This window comes from Lampetra fluviatilis, chromosome 56, assembly GCF_964198595.1.
Source record: "Lampetra fluviatilis chromosome 56, kcLamFluv1.1, whole genome shotgun sequence".
NCBI classification, from domain to species: Eukaryota; Metazoa; Chordata; class Hyperoartia; order Petromyzontiformes; family Petromyzontidae; genus Lampetra; species Lampetra fluviatilis.
Window position 1 is genome coordinate 1,508,101 of NC_136330.1, and position 14,053 is coordinate 1,522,153.

A 14,053-nucleotide genomic window follows, 5' to 3' on the forward strand; every position below is an offset into this window, starting at 1 on the left:
GAGCGCCCTCGCGAGCTCCGTTCGCCGTGGAAAAACAAAAAAGCCAACGAGCTCACGGGCGTTACAGCCTCCTCCGCCTCCTGCTGCTGCTAGGGCCACGGAAGGTGCATCGACCCAGCCTCGCAGGGAAAACTCCCCGCACCGGTGCAGGCGCGGCGACACTACCTTGATTTGTGGGCAAATCGACTCGCTTGGTCTGGCCGGCTTTGTGAGTTCAACTCCGACTCGGCCTGCCTTCCACTCCACGCTCAAGTGCAAATTAAGTCGGCTTGCTGACTTGCGTGTCAGTAAATAAGTTGGTTCGTGCTATGAACAGACTGGCCACCGCCATGGGAATGTGGAATTTCCACCACTGGATCAGGTGCACCATTGGAAATGAGTGCCACTCTATTGCTCATTTGGTCAAAGAGATTGCTTGACAATTGACTCAGCTTCTAAATTGGGGCTTGAATTAGCGTTAGAGCTCGGGTTATGGGTGTGGGATAGTATTAAGGTTTAGAGTAGAGTTAAGACTAAGTCTTAGATGAGTATTCAATTGAGGAACAGTGTACTTGCTGGGGCTAAAGCTAGGGCTATGATTTGGGGACTTTATTTAAAGTTGTAAATGTCCCGGGTTAGGATGATGGCTATGCACAGCAATGCGGGCCGGTCAACGCTATTGCAAACGACGTGGGACGGTGCAAGTTGGTTCTGTAAATCCTAGTGGTTACAAGCTGCCCAGAACTTGCGCACTCGGCTGCAAGATACTACGACTCTATGTTTCTGCTCCAAGTGTGATTGTGGTTGTTTGTTGTGGTGAGGCTGTCCCCCGCCTATCCCCTCACCTACTGCTCCACAACGCCCCACGTACACCGAAACCGGCCCAACGCCTTGTCCCGGGGGGATGGTTGGAGAATCGGGGGGGAGGGGCTAAACAGAACAAGGGCGGGGCCTAAAGAAGAAGGGGTGGGGCCTGTAAAGGAAAGGCGCAGAGCCTCAGGAGGAGAAGAGGCAATGGGGCCTCATCAGGAAGGGTTGGGGGCATGAAGTGAGAGGGGTGGCGCCAATAGAGGTTGAGCTTCTCTGTCGATTTGATGATAAAACATGGAATAAAAAATATGTTGCAGCGTACCATTGGTGCCTCGAATACGGCCACACGCAAAGCGACTTCGTTATTGTGGTTAAGTGGAATGCACGTTGCAACGTTTTGAATTCCAAGCCGAGCACTGAAAGGCATATCGCACGGTAAGGGTCTACCGTTACACTAATTATTTCTAAGCTAATTTATCAACTGGGCCCAAGGAACTAAACTCTTCTAGGGCCAATTTGGGGATAATTTGTTAAACCTTTACCGTGAAACTGTCTCGTTAGCATGTCTGACTAGAGTAATATCTCCATGGACCTTGTCTCCCGGCAAACTTTCTCTCCGCTCAGCGTGACGCTTCGCGAGACGGAGCAAGGTGATTTAGACCGCACATCATAAGCCGCCGTGTGCATCCTCGAAAACAATTAGGCAAAGTTGCAACGAAACGGGCTCATGGGTTTAAAACGTGGTTCCATCGCGCCCAGCGACGCATTCGTTGTTGCCGTGCTTGTGGTCAAACGGCCCCGGATCCAACAACAGCGGGGTTGACACGCGGCGGTGACTTTGTGGAGAATAGTGACCCCGTGGTGGAGCTCTGTGGCTCGTGCCGCGGGAGGGGGTGGGGGGGGAGGGAGCTTCTCCACGAGTGGAACTGAATTGTGCTCCCGGCACGCCTGGAGCGAGGCGTCGGAACTTCGTTGTTCGGACGGCGCGCGGCGTGACCCGAACACGCATCGGAGCAGCAGCAACATCAGCAGCAGCAGCAGCAACATCAGCAGCAGCATCAGCAGCAGTACAATCAGCAGCAGCGCAATCAGCAGCAGCAGCATCAGCAGCATCAGCACAACTCACGCACGTCAGTCGCGTATCGGATACATTCGCGAGCTTCGGGAGACGCACAATTCTCGTGTAACTAAAAGGCCGAAGCCATCGCTCATTTATTTATTTATTTAGTGTGTGTCTCTCTCCCCTCTGCCCCCGACGAGAAGTCGACTTTCTGTCGACGACCGCGCCGCGTGCAGCAGACGCGAGTCACGTTCGGGAGGCGGAATTGCTCTGAGCCAAAGTGTCGCGTCGCCACGTGCTTGGGGGTGGGCGCAGACCCCCCCCACCCCTGCCCCCCCCCACCCCCCAAATCGGTGCCCTGCGACGTGAGAAGCCCCTCGCCAAGGTTTCCCTGCCACCTGGGCTCGTAAGGCACCCAGGCATCAACGTCGATGGGTTGCCACCTGTCCTGTTTTGTTTTCTCTTTTCCAGGATCCTCTTTTTCGAGGTAGCATTTGTCGCAGGTTGTATGTGGTTCTTCCCGAGATCTTGATGCGCTGTTTGGAGGTTACATGTCACAACTTCTGCCTTGGATGCAATATCTAACTTAATATACAAAGGAATTAATTGCTAGGTGTATTTGCGCTTCTTATTGGTGCGGTTAACACGGTGGACATGGGGATCGACTCTGGACCCAGGTGTGGGGGTGAACCCACGCGTGCCTCAGCACAGGAAGGGTCACCACCCCAGGTGACCCAAGGAGTCAGGGAACTGAGCCCCGGCTTCGCTGAGGTCCTGGGTTCAAACCTGAGGTCGCGGGTGTCAAGCCACTGTCTGTGGTTTATCTGGGCTCTCAAGTTTACCGAGTTGGTTGTCTAACCGCGCTGACCAATGACCACACAAACTACATCGTACGTATTTCTCCAATTACTTTGATTAATCTAAACGCAAACAAGTGGATTTAAAATTATGGTTTGAATGACATTTTATGAACACTACTTTTGCAGGGCGTATACAGAGACTCCCACCCAAGTGTGGGTTGAAGAGGTAAACATTAAAACATTAAATGACTTCGGAAGTAGTTATGTGAGGTCATCTTCGCAGGCCGTTTTCCTAAACAGGATGATGCACTGCTCACTGCGGTACCGGCGAGGAAGGCGATGAGTCTCCGTGTGGGACGGCACTTCCACGGGCATCACCATGTTGCGGTCACCTGCACGGCCCTTACAGAATGTGCACTGCACAGTTATCACAGTTACACGAATAACGCCGTGCACGCGCGCGCACGCACACAAATTAAATGAGCATTAAATAATGAGACTGCATTTCCAGGTGAAAGCCAAGGAGCAATGATTGTTTCTTGTGTACCCACCGCGTGTCACTTACAGCCCTGAGCCAGTGATGGAAACTCCACGTTGCTACGGCCAAGGGCGAGTCTATTCATGGGGCGACCACCATTGATTTCCCCGCACAGAGCGGTAGTTATTTTATCGACCCCCGAAAGGATGATGGGCTAAGTCAACCCCCCCCCCCCCCCCCCACCAAACCAGGATGCTAACTCGCCCCCCTCTAACGGGTGGTTGGCGAAGGGACGCTCGAACGGCTGCCGATGTGAAGTCGGCAGTCCGGGTCCAGAGGTGGGCAACCAGCGACTCGGGTAGAGGGTGTCGCCTCCTCAATGACCGTTTCGTGCAGACGTTCGCTCGCTCGTTCGTTTGCTAAGGATGCCACCACCCGTCACGTAATCGCCACGTGTATTGTGCGCCTCTTGAAATATTGAAAGGGTTTTTTTTACTCTTGATTTGAAGCTTTCGTGACTGCAGGGATTCATGCTCTTTGGTTCTTTCGGTAAAGTCACGAAAGTAGAAAAATAATAGATCACGACGTTTCGATCGCAACACAAGTATAGTGACATAAGAAGGGAGGGGCTGCTGGGGGCTCTGGGACCCTGGGTGGGCCAGGCGCTTAAGCCTCTTGGCACCAGGCGTTGGGTTCTCAGGCGCTTAAGCCTCTTGGCGCCGCCAACGGGGGGGGGGGCTGTGTGTGCTCTGTGGGATGTCTGGTGTCGCACACGGCCCCACCCCTCGTTGGACCAGGCATAAAAGGGGAGCTCCCTGGACGATCAGGGCCCAGTCGTAGCTCAAGACCCAAGACCCAAGACCAGCCATCGGAGGACCCTGGGACGCTGTGAGAGCCAGTGGTAGGACTCTGGAACTCCCGACTCTACGACCTTGTGAGGGCGAGTTCCAGAGCGTAGCCAAAGTAGAGTATCTAGGCTGTGTACCTAGGCTGTGTACCTAGGCTGTAACAGAGTATCAGGACTGTTGGAGAGTTGGACTGTTGGAGAGTGTTGGGTTGTAATAAACAAGTTACCTCTACAAGTGTCTCCGGAACCCATTACACAAGCAACCGTCATCAGGTGGGACAACCACAGCCGGAACAGAAAAACAACTGCTGAAGTAGGCGAGGGATCTGCTGTTTTACCGAATTCGAAAAAAAAATGTCTTCTCTTGTTATTTTGGTAGCCGACCCCCTCGTTGTTCAGTCACACGGACAGGCACAGAGAAGGCGCACGTGGAGACACGCGGTGCACGTGGACAGAGACACGAGGTGCACGTGGATGGAGACACGAGGTGCACGTGGATGACATAGGTACATGATACCCTGCGACAAGACCGCAATTGCATCGGTGCATGTAGCCGTGTACAACGTCGCCCTCATCACAGCCGCAACCCGACGCTTTGCCCTATAGCCCAAACACCCTCGCAAGGCACAGCCTCTGCTAACGTTCTAGCGATTGTCTTATTGCGTCGCTTAGCTCCTAATCCAAGCCTGCACATTAGCCCCAAACCTTCACGTCAGACTTTACCTGCACACTCGCCCTGACTGTATCGCTCACCTGTAGTCTACACCCCCCCCCCCCCTCCCGTGGAAATATTTTAATATCGAGCCCCAGACAGCACTGGCTGTTCCTACCCACAACCTCAACTCAAAATATATCTTCAATCCCCATCCTAACCACATTCACAACCCTAATTATATATACAACCATTCATCTTAGCCTTAACCCTAACTAAAGTCTCGTTCCAACTCTAGTCCCAATCGTAAAACCCCAACCCATGCCATAACCAAACCCCTGACCCTACTGACGCTCGCTCTGACCCCAAGCCCCAACCTAACCTGGTCTCAGCCTTCACGCCAGCCCCACCCATACAGCCACTCCGCTACCTCTAACCTGAGCTCTAACCCTAAGTCCTAATCCCAGTCTCAATCCTAATCCCCTTCCACCGCCCCCACCACCTCCCCAACCCAAGCGCGAACCACGGCGGCTGGGGAGGAGAGAGAGAGAGGCTCCTCGCGGGAGCTTCGCTGTTCGCAGGCTGGGCACGTAGGGACCGCGCCGCCACGGAGCACGCCGGTCTGGCCCGAGTGGGGGTGGCGGAGGGCCCGGTGGGTGGCTGGCTGGGTGGTTGGTTGGCTGGGTGGGTGCCTGGCTGGGTGGCTGGGTGGGTGGCTGGCTGGCTGGGTGGCTGGGTGGGTGGGTGGCTGGCTGGGTGGGTGGCTGTCTGGGTGGTTGGGTGGCTGGCTGGGTGGGTGGCTGGCTGGGTGGGTGGCTGGGTGGGTGACTGGTTGGCTGGGTGGCTGGCTGGGTGACTGGCTGGGTGGCTGGGTGAGTGACTGGCTGGCTGGGTGGCTGGCTGGGTGGCTGGGTGGTTGGCTGGGTGGGTGACTGGTTGGCTGGGTGGCTGGCTGGGTGACTGGCTGGGTGGCTGGGTGAGTGACTGGCTGGCTGGGTGGCTGGCTGGGTGGCTGGGTGGTTGGCTGGGTGGGAGGGTGGTTGGCTGGGTGGGTGGCTGGGTGGCTGGCTGGGTGGCTGAGTGGCTGGCTGGGTGGCTGGGTGGGTGACTGGCTGGATGGCTGGGTGGCTGGAGGAGCGGCCGGGTGGGCGGGAGAGAGGCTGCAGGGAGGCGGGGAGGGAGGGGAGACGCGGTGCTGTCTGCGAGGCGAGACGGGACTGCCGGGGGGAGAAGTGGGTGTCGAGGCGATGGGCAGGAGCGGAATGGGACGATCCATCCATTCCCCGTTAAAACAACAACAAGAATGAGAAACAAAATCTCCAATTCGTGTTTTTTAACCCTCTCGTGCTTGAATTGTTTCAAGTAAAATCAAACCAAAGTTTCACGTCATTTCTTTTAACGGCCGATGGTGAATTTTAATAGTACTAATTACAATAATAACAACGGAATGGAATGCGTCCGAGAGGCCCGACCAACGAGGAGGAGATGGAGCGATGACCTCCGTGTGCACGTACTATAGGCGGATTGCTACATCGTCGGATCGTGAGAGGTGGCAGCAGCTAACTGTGGCTAGGCATTCATCCAGCAGTGGACTGATCATGGCCGATGACGATTAATTCAATTTTAGACGAAGCAGCATCCCCAAAAAGTTTAGAAGAAAATCGCTCATTTTTTTTATTCGTAAACATTATTATATTATCATGGTGTACATTTCAATGGGCACTGAGCATTCACCAGCAACCCCAACTTGAATGTGGAGGGGCGAGCAGGTGGGTGAAAATCATCCACACGATTATAGTTGGAGTGGCAATGCCGATGTGCACGTAGATCCTGGGGGTTCTCTTGGAGAGTGAAACGACTATGAATGAACCACACGCGGAGAACTGCAAAAGCCCCCTGAAAAAAAAAATAAAGCGATTATAACAATTAACACATTCATTGCAAGCTGTCGGAATAAATATGATCCTTACGGTTGATTGATTTGTTTTCTCTTACTCCCCAATTCAATCTTGAGCGATAATCAAATAAACAAATATACGCTGCTTAATCTTGATAACAACCATGTTTAACTAATGTAGGTGTCTGAGTTATATATATATATAACGTTAAATGGCAGGTGTCATGGAAAATAATTGCCAATGCGAAACGAAGCAATGTAACCATTGTTGCGGCGTGGGTCATGTGGAAAGTCTCACAGTCTCGAAACCCCGGAGCGGGTTGATGCCATTCCTAACGCTATACCTTGGGCTGGGTCAGGGTGACCCTCAACTCCCCCCCCCCTCCACCCTCACCACGCCTCCCTCCCCATTGTATAATCTCACAATACTCCTCTCCCCACTCGCGTTCCTACCAGCACAACAACTAGAGAGGTGGCTGCGGGGACTTAAGAGAGCTGATGAGCCACCGATGCTAAGAGCCTGGATTTAAATCCTGAGCTTCCACCCAAGACAAAATAATGGGCTGCGTATGTGTGTTGGGAGTGGTATTGGCATGGCCTTCACAGGTGCTCGTTAACAGCACTTGCCCCAACAGTCTGTTACGGCTATACGGGGATATTTATTTTTATTGTGGTTATCGCCCTTGCGCTACGAACCGGGCGACTTGATTTTATTCCTCATGGTTAACATCTGAAAAGGGATCCGGTGCCTCCCCTAGGTCGACTCAACCTTAAATGAGAACAACAACACTGATGACTACACAAAGGTGGCCACACCAACCTCTCACGCACTGTGAACCCAACGACTGGCATTCATGGGTGCTGCTCGTGTATATCACGTGCCCCAACAGTTATACAGGGGATCATTCTCGTTGCGGTCATTGGGCTTAACATTATCACACAACCAATGTTTTTTGTGCAGTCATTGGCGGTGATGTGGATTTCAGCTAGCTATGATTTGATGGTCTTCAAAAAAACTATGGATTTTTTTTTACTTTCCCAGGTAAGGCCCACTGAGCTATGCAGCTTTTTTCAGAAGCGACCTGGCTGTCACGACTGATAGCTCAACGAAGTGGCTCATCGTGTGGAAATGTATCGCAGCTAAATACTCTAAACGCGTGATGTTGATTCTAACTGTGGAGGGAAACACCAGAAGACCCCGGAGAAAAATCCATGCGACCACAGAGGGAGAGAGACACGCAAACTCTAAATATACAGCAGCAGGCATCAGGGTCGGGATCGAAGCCACGACCTCCTGCACACCGAGAGAGGGAGAAAACATCTCGCTGCCGCGGAAAGACGAAATGGGTGCTGAAGATGCGGGGGTATGAACTTGGCGACTTGTGGGTGCATGCAGGGTTGAGAGAGACTATTAGATCATGGTAAACACTTTGCTGAGCTTATGCAATATGGGGAGGAGGGATTGGTGAGAAGTGGGTTTTTGCCATCTACGAACATTCTCAGACGTCTCCTTTTTTTGTCCGAAATTAAGCAAATGATTTGGTGATGCCTGCCGCTGCTGCTGCTACGTTGGCAGTGATGCACAGGCACCAATTAATACATAACAACAAGCTCACCACGTTCGTCGATAACACTCTGGCCTTAAAAGGAAATATATATAATTGTCGACGTTTCGGGCAATGGCCCTTCTTCGTGTGCTATGAAGGAGAGGGGGTGGGGGGGCACTTCCCGATCGTTGCTGATTATTATCTTCCGTTCAGCCCACGATGTTCTTGTTGAGTCTTTTGGTGTTTAACAAAATATGAAACAGTACTTTGCTAATCTTGTTCACGAGCGAGACGAAACGCGTTTTATTTTGTTCCCCCTCAGAGGTATAAGCATTTGTAGGAACGACACTTTCGCCAATAAACCCCGTGACTTCGAAAGGAAATCTACAAAGGTGTAGCGGCTTGAGACGATGGCCATTTCTTGACGATGCGCTGCGAACAAGGACCTATTATATATATGTTTTACTTGTTAAAGCCACACCCAGTGCAATGGTTCCCCGCCCCCTACCGAGGGATTAGCCTGGGGGAACACGAGGTGGAAGGGCAGAAGCGGTCAGTTTCAATTTCATATATTAGGTAATAACCCTGTGAGCCATGCGGCTCTTGACTCGGGTGCAACCGCAACAAAACAAAAACACGAACAATAAAACATCTTAAAGTGAACTACACGCAACAGCAAAATCCTGGGAAAAAAAACAGCAAAGTCTTCCAGAAAAAAACACCGCATTTCAACGCTCTGTGCAACAAAAAAACATGGGAGGGGAATGCGAGCCGGGTGCTGTGTATCACAACAACAGAGACGCGTCAGACGACGACGGCGGGTGTCGTCGTCGTTGGATTTGTTGTGCTCGCCCGTCTCCTCGTTCCCTGTCGCTGCAGCATCACGCGCAAGTGCGTTCGCGTTGCCAACGGCATCTCTCATTTGCGCCTTTTTCACATTATAAAGTCAGTAACAGCATCATACGACGTGCCATTCTCACGACGTTTCGGCCACAACGCAAGCAGCCGTCCTCAGGTGAAGAACAGGGCTGTCGGAAAAACCGAAAGAACCAAGAAGATGAATCCCTGCAGTCACGAAAGCTTTACATCAAAATACGACGTGCCCTTATGAGATGTGTAGCCATCCGTATGATATTATTTCAATACTGTACATTTCAGGAAAGTTCACTCTACCCAGCTGTAATTATGATTTAATATAAGATCGGTCGATTGCACCAAATGTGACGTCCGACGTTTCTCCCCGCGCGGCTGGAGGCTTCTTAAGGAAGTCAGCGAATTCGGTGCCTCGAGAAGGAGGAGCTCTGGGGAAGCTCCCTGGATGAGTTTGGGTTCACTCGAGGTGTTCCACTACGGCTCCTGAAGAAACTCTCCCCCAACCAGCACCGTGCGGACGCGCTCACAAACCTCCATCGCAGAGCGGCGTAACCACTCAAACCTGCTTGGGGTTTTCTTGGCAGCGGTCTGAGGCCACTTTGCTCAAATATTCAGGAATCCCCCCCCACCACCCCCATGGGTGATGGGTGTGAGCGCCGCACGTCTTAAGGAGGTAGGGTTAAAGCTCGGCCTTGTCGTATAATTTTGGCTGCGAGCCTGGCAATGCGGTACTTGGAATTTGCAGCAACAACAACAACAACCACCACCGCCAAAACAAAAACAAACCAACACCAATGTCTGCCCTGGCCCATTGATTGTGAGAGGCCAGAGTGTTGAGCGGGCCCGCTGTGATGGCGTAATGCCACGTGGAGAGTGGGAGGAGGGCGCGTTCTGAGTGCAAGTCCCGCGTGTACGCCAACGCGTTGTAATCTGGCTTATCACCTCCAATAATAATAGGGTGGGTGTATGGGTGGTGACCTTTTGCTAAAAGTTGCAAATGCTGCCGGCAAGCGGTCGTCTTTGAAAGACGCACCACGATGAACACCCGCACGTCACGGGACACACATTCGGGATGAGCGTCAACGTGTGGCGTCTGCTATTTTCTGGCCACGGTGCCGTCCGGGTAACACGACTTTCAAAATGATTCGCATCAAATCATGTTGAGAGCAGGTGCCATCCTGACTCTCTGAGCAAATGAAGGCTCATTTTTCATATTCTTAGGTTTTTTTCGGTAAAGTCACGTAGGTAAAACATTTTAATTAATAAAATTAAAAATAAAATAAAAATCACGACGTTTCCGAGGCAACACAAGCCTCCGTCTTCAGGTGGAACCGTCACAGCACGATAGCTGTATCAAGTAAAATAAATTCCAAGAAAACAGTCCTTGTACATATAGGCTCATTTATTCGGGAGTGTATAATATTCTAGGGGAGTCGAGGATGCAATGCGTGGAAAGATTAAAAAAAAGAAGCGAGAGCTGGAAGAGAGAAGAGAACGAACGGGAAATCAGAGGGATCAGAGATGGGAAATGAATGCAACAGCAGGAGCCAAGTCCGTCGGGAGAGACGAGGACAGTGAGAGGCCACGCCAGGGGAGAGAGCTGAGTCTGTTTTCACAGGGGGCGGGGCAAGGGATTCAGTGGGCGTGGCCACACAGGAGTCACGTGATTTACGGGAGTCCTGAGCCGATTGAGATGTACGGTATAGATAATACTGGTAGGAACCTCCTGGTTACACCAGCCCACAGGGGATTATTGTATCCTTCCGTCGTGCAGGGAGGGCTGGGTGGGGAGGTAGGGGCTGGGAGGGTGGGGAGGGGCTGGGTGGGGAGGGTGGGGATTTGCTGGGTGGGGAGGGTGGGGAGGGGCTGGGTGGGGAGGATGGGGCTGGGTGGGGCTGGGTGGGGGGCGGGAGGGGTGGGGCTGGGTGGGGAAGGGGCTGGTCACCCCGTGGTGCCCTTATAAAACTCAACGTTTAACCTACTCACGCCGGCTTGTGCCTGCCCTCACAGTCGGCCATATTTGCGGAATACACCACGCCGCCGTTGACCCTGGCCATTGACCGAGCAACCCAACGTTCCTACCAGGAATGTGTTATACGTAGTAAATGCAACGCGTTTGAGAGCACGTCCACTGCGGAGATGGAGTGATGAAGTCAGCCCCGGTGCACGCGCTGGCTGGATTGTCACATCGCAGGATCGCCTTCATCCAGCAGTGGATCCAGCATGATCGCCGTGGCCCTTTGTAAATCCGCAGCCAGATGGCGACCTGCCCACGCCGTGTCGGTCATGGGGGTCATTCTGACCATACTTCACCACGCTGCTCAGTACGGGCTGGTGAAGGGAGAGGTTCCCCAGGACCGGGTCAGATGTCACACGCCACTGATGGTAGCAGTGGGCAATAGTCAAGAAACCCACAAGTCGATGGGCTGGAAGCTCAGCGGTGCTAACCACCGTGCCACCGCTCCACCCAGAATACAGTATATATATTTTTTAATATTCATCAGTAATTGTTTGAGCTCAACGATAATGATGGACAATACAACATTGTTCTCATTAAAAAATCTGTAAATCAGCCGAATTTAATTTAATACAATTGCACGGCGCCTCTCCTGAAGCCATCTTTCCCAATCCACGGTTGTTGTTGTTGTTGTTGTCGTCACGTGACCTTCCACGGCGCTCTCAGTTGCATCATTCGTCTCGGTGATGCATCAGGGCCGCCACTAATCCATCCCATCGAGCGCCGGGTGCCGTCTTCTACGGGCAGCGTCGTCGTCGTCGTCGCCATCGTCATCACGATCATCGCACGACGCACGACACCGCAACGGCCGTGCGACGTGGACGCGGCCTCCGTGAACAGGGAGCTCCGTCTCTGAACGTGAAATGCACGACGGGGCCGCCGCTGTTGTTGATTTTTTTTACTTCACGTTTATTTCGTTTTGTTTGCAAAATGTGTGGTGCTGGTCTCCCCCACCCCCTACCCCCCTCTCCCTCCACCACGACACGCAAGCCGGCAGCGGTGCCCGCAGAGAGCAGCCTGGGCAAACCGGCGCATTGTGTGACCCTTCCAGAGCCGTCAGTCTGGGACTCTGCCATCTCGCAGCCACGATACGGGAGGGGTGGCAGGGAGACGGGGAGGGCGTTCATACAGAGGGTGGTGGGGTAGATATTCAATAATGAAGCTTCCCAACAAACACAAAAATAAAATCCCCCCAGATAACCGACGCACCACCACCACCAGTCACACACCCCCACCTCTCCGCATCGCCATCTCGGTTCAACAACGAGATCATCACCGACGCCAAGAAACATTTTGCAAGAGGTAGCGAGTGGGGGCCCCGTAGTCACAGCGAGCAGCAAGCGGGAGATGTAAGAGACGTGGTGGTGGTGGTGGTGGTTGTGGCTCCACCTCCCCGCCACAACGATCGCATTTGGTGCCTTCCCCCTCCTCCCAGTCGTGAAATGAGCACAGATGTGTTTTTTTCCAAAGCGACAAAAACACATCCATCCATTCCTCTCTCTCTCTCGCTCGCTCCCTGTTGTTGTTGTGTGTGTCGGGGTGTTTTTTAATGTCTGGCTGCAAGGTCCCCCAGCCCTTTTGGAAACGCACGTGACGTGGTTATTGTTTTTTTTAAACGCCGCAATGATACACGCACACACGCGCGCGCGCACATTTTAAGTCGTGCAATTGTAGAGAGAGAGAGAGAAAACACATCGGTGGATGGAGGAGGGTTCGTCTCATTTCACTACGAATTTCAAGCTCCCGCACAGCTTTGCGCAAACCGCGTCCCCCGCCACTCCTCGCCTGCCCGCCGCCCAAAAAAAAACCCCAAAACGCCTCGGTACAAAAATAGCAGCAGCAGCGTTGCGGGGTCGCGGTGCAGCTGTGAGCTGCTGCTGAGCGCCGATGGCTCAGAGCAGCCGTGCAAGACGTGGCCCCGTCCGCCTGCCGTGATGCACACAGGAGGACCCCACATCTGTAGCGACACACAGATAAAGATCCACCCCCCCCCCACGTATATGTGCAAGCGTGCACAACATACTATTCAAGGCAAGTGTTGTTCGCGAGGAGCGCCTAAGAAAGACCGTCACGGCACAGGAGTGGGTGGCTGGTCAGCACCACGCCCGGCCGCCTTTGTCTCCCCAGTGGCGATGTTCACACACCGCACCAGGCACTCATTTGAGGCTGAGTCGACCTAGGTGAGGCCCAGGACCAGTTTCAGATAAGCGTCTCTGATGGTGTTGGTGGGCGTGAGCGCGAATCGAACTCGGGTGGCCGGGTTCGTAGCGCAGCGTAGCGCAGTGCCAAGCAGCGTGCACCCACTACAAACCACAGCAGCAAGAACCCACTCACAAGTCCACGAATGTGTGGACGCAGCCCTGCAATAGCTTGCCCAAGTCACTGCTGGCGGAATGTCCTCCGCTCGAGAGGCTAAGACTGGAGCTCCATTCAGTGGAGGACATTTTTACTTTGGCCTACTCTTGCACACTAGCCAGACGTCTTTTCCGAAGAGATGGGAATACTCACACTTTACCCAACCACACGCAACATCCACAAGCGAGTGGGGGGGGGGGTTGAAACACGTGGCCCCATAACTTCAACTGCCGTGCCGATAGATCGAACCGGTGACCTCTTGGTTTACAATCCCTAGTGTGCTGCGAACCACGACGCCATGGTGGTTATCATCACTTTATCTCAGGGTGTTTTATAATGGCGCAAGTGTGAGTTTGTCACTCTGTCCCGGAATTGTATTTCTTTAAAAGCCTATTTTTTTGTTAGCGCGTAACATATGCGAAACGTCACTATTCAATTAAGTATTGATTTTATGTTTTTTATGTAAGTAAAAAAAAAAATAGATTTTCAGTTTGGGAAACATTAAATCCGGTTCACGACAGTCCGATTTACGGCACAGAAACTTCGCTTAGGATACAGACACTTAACTTATGACACAGAAACTTCACTTAAGGCACAGAAATTTAACTTACTGCCCATCTCCCCACTCGTCTGAACAGCGATGGCGCTACCGTGCAGCGTGCTACAGAGACACTCAGGTTTAGTTTTCTAAAGGTCAAGGCACTTAAGCAGATGACGGAAGAAGACCAGGTGACACAA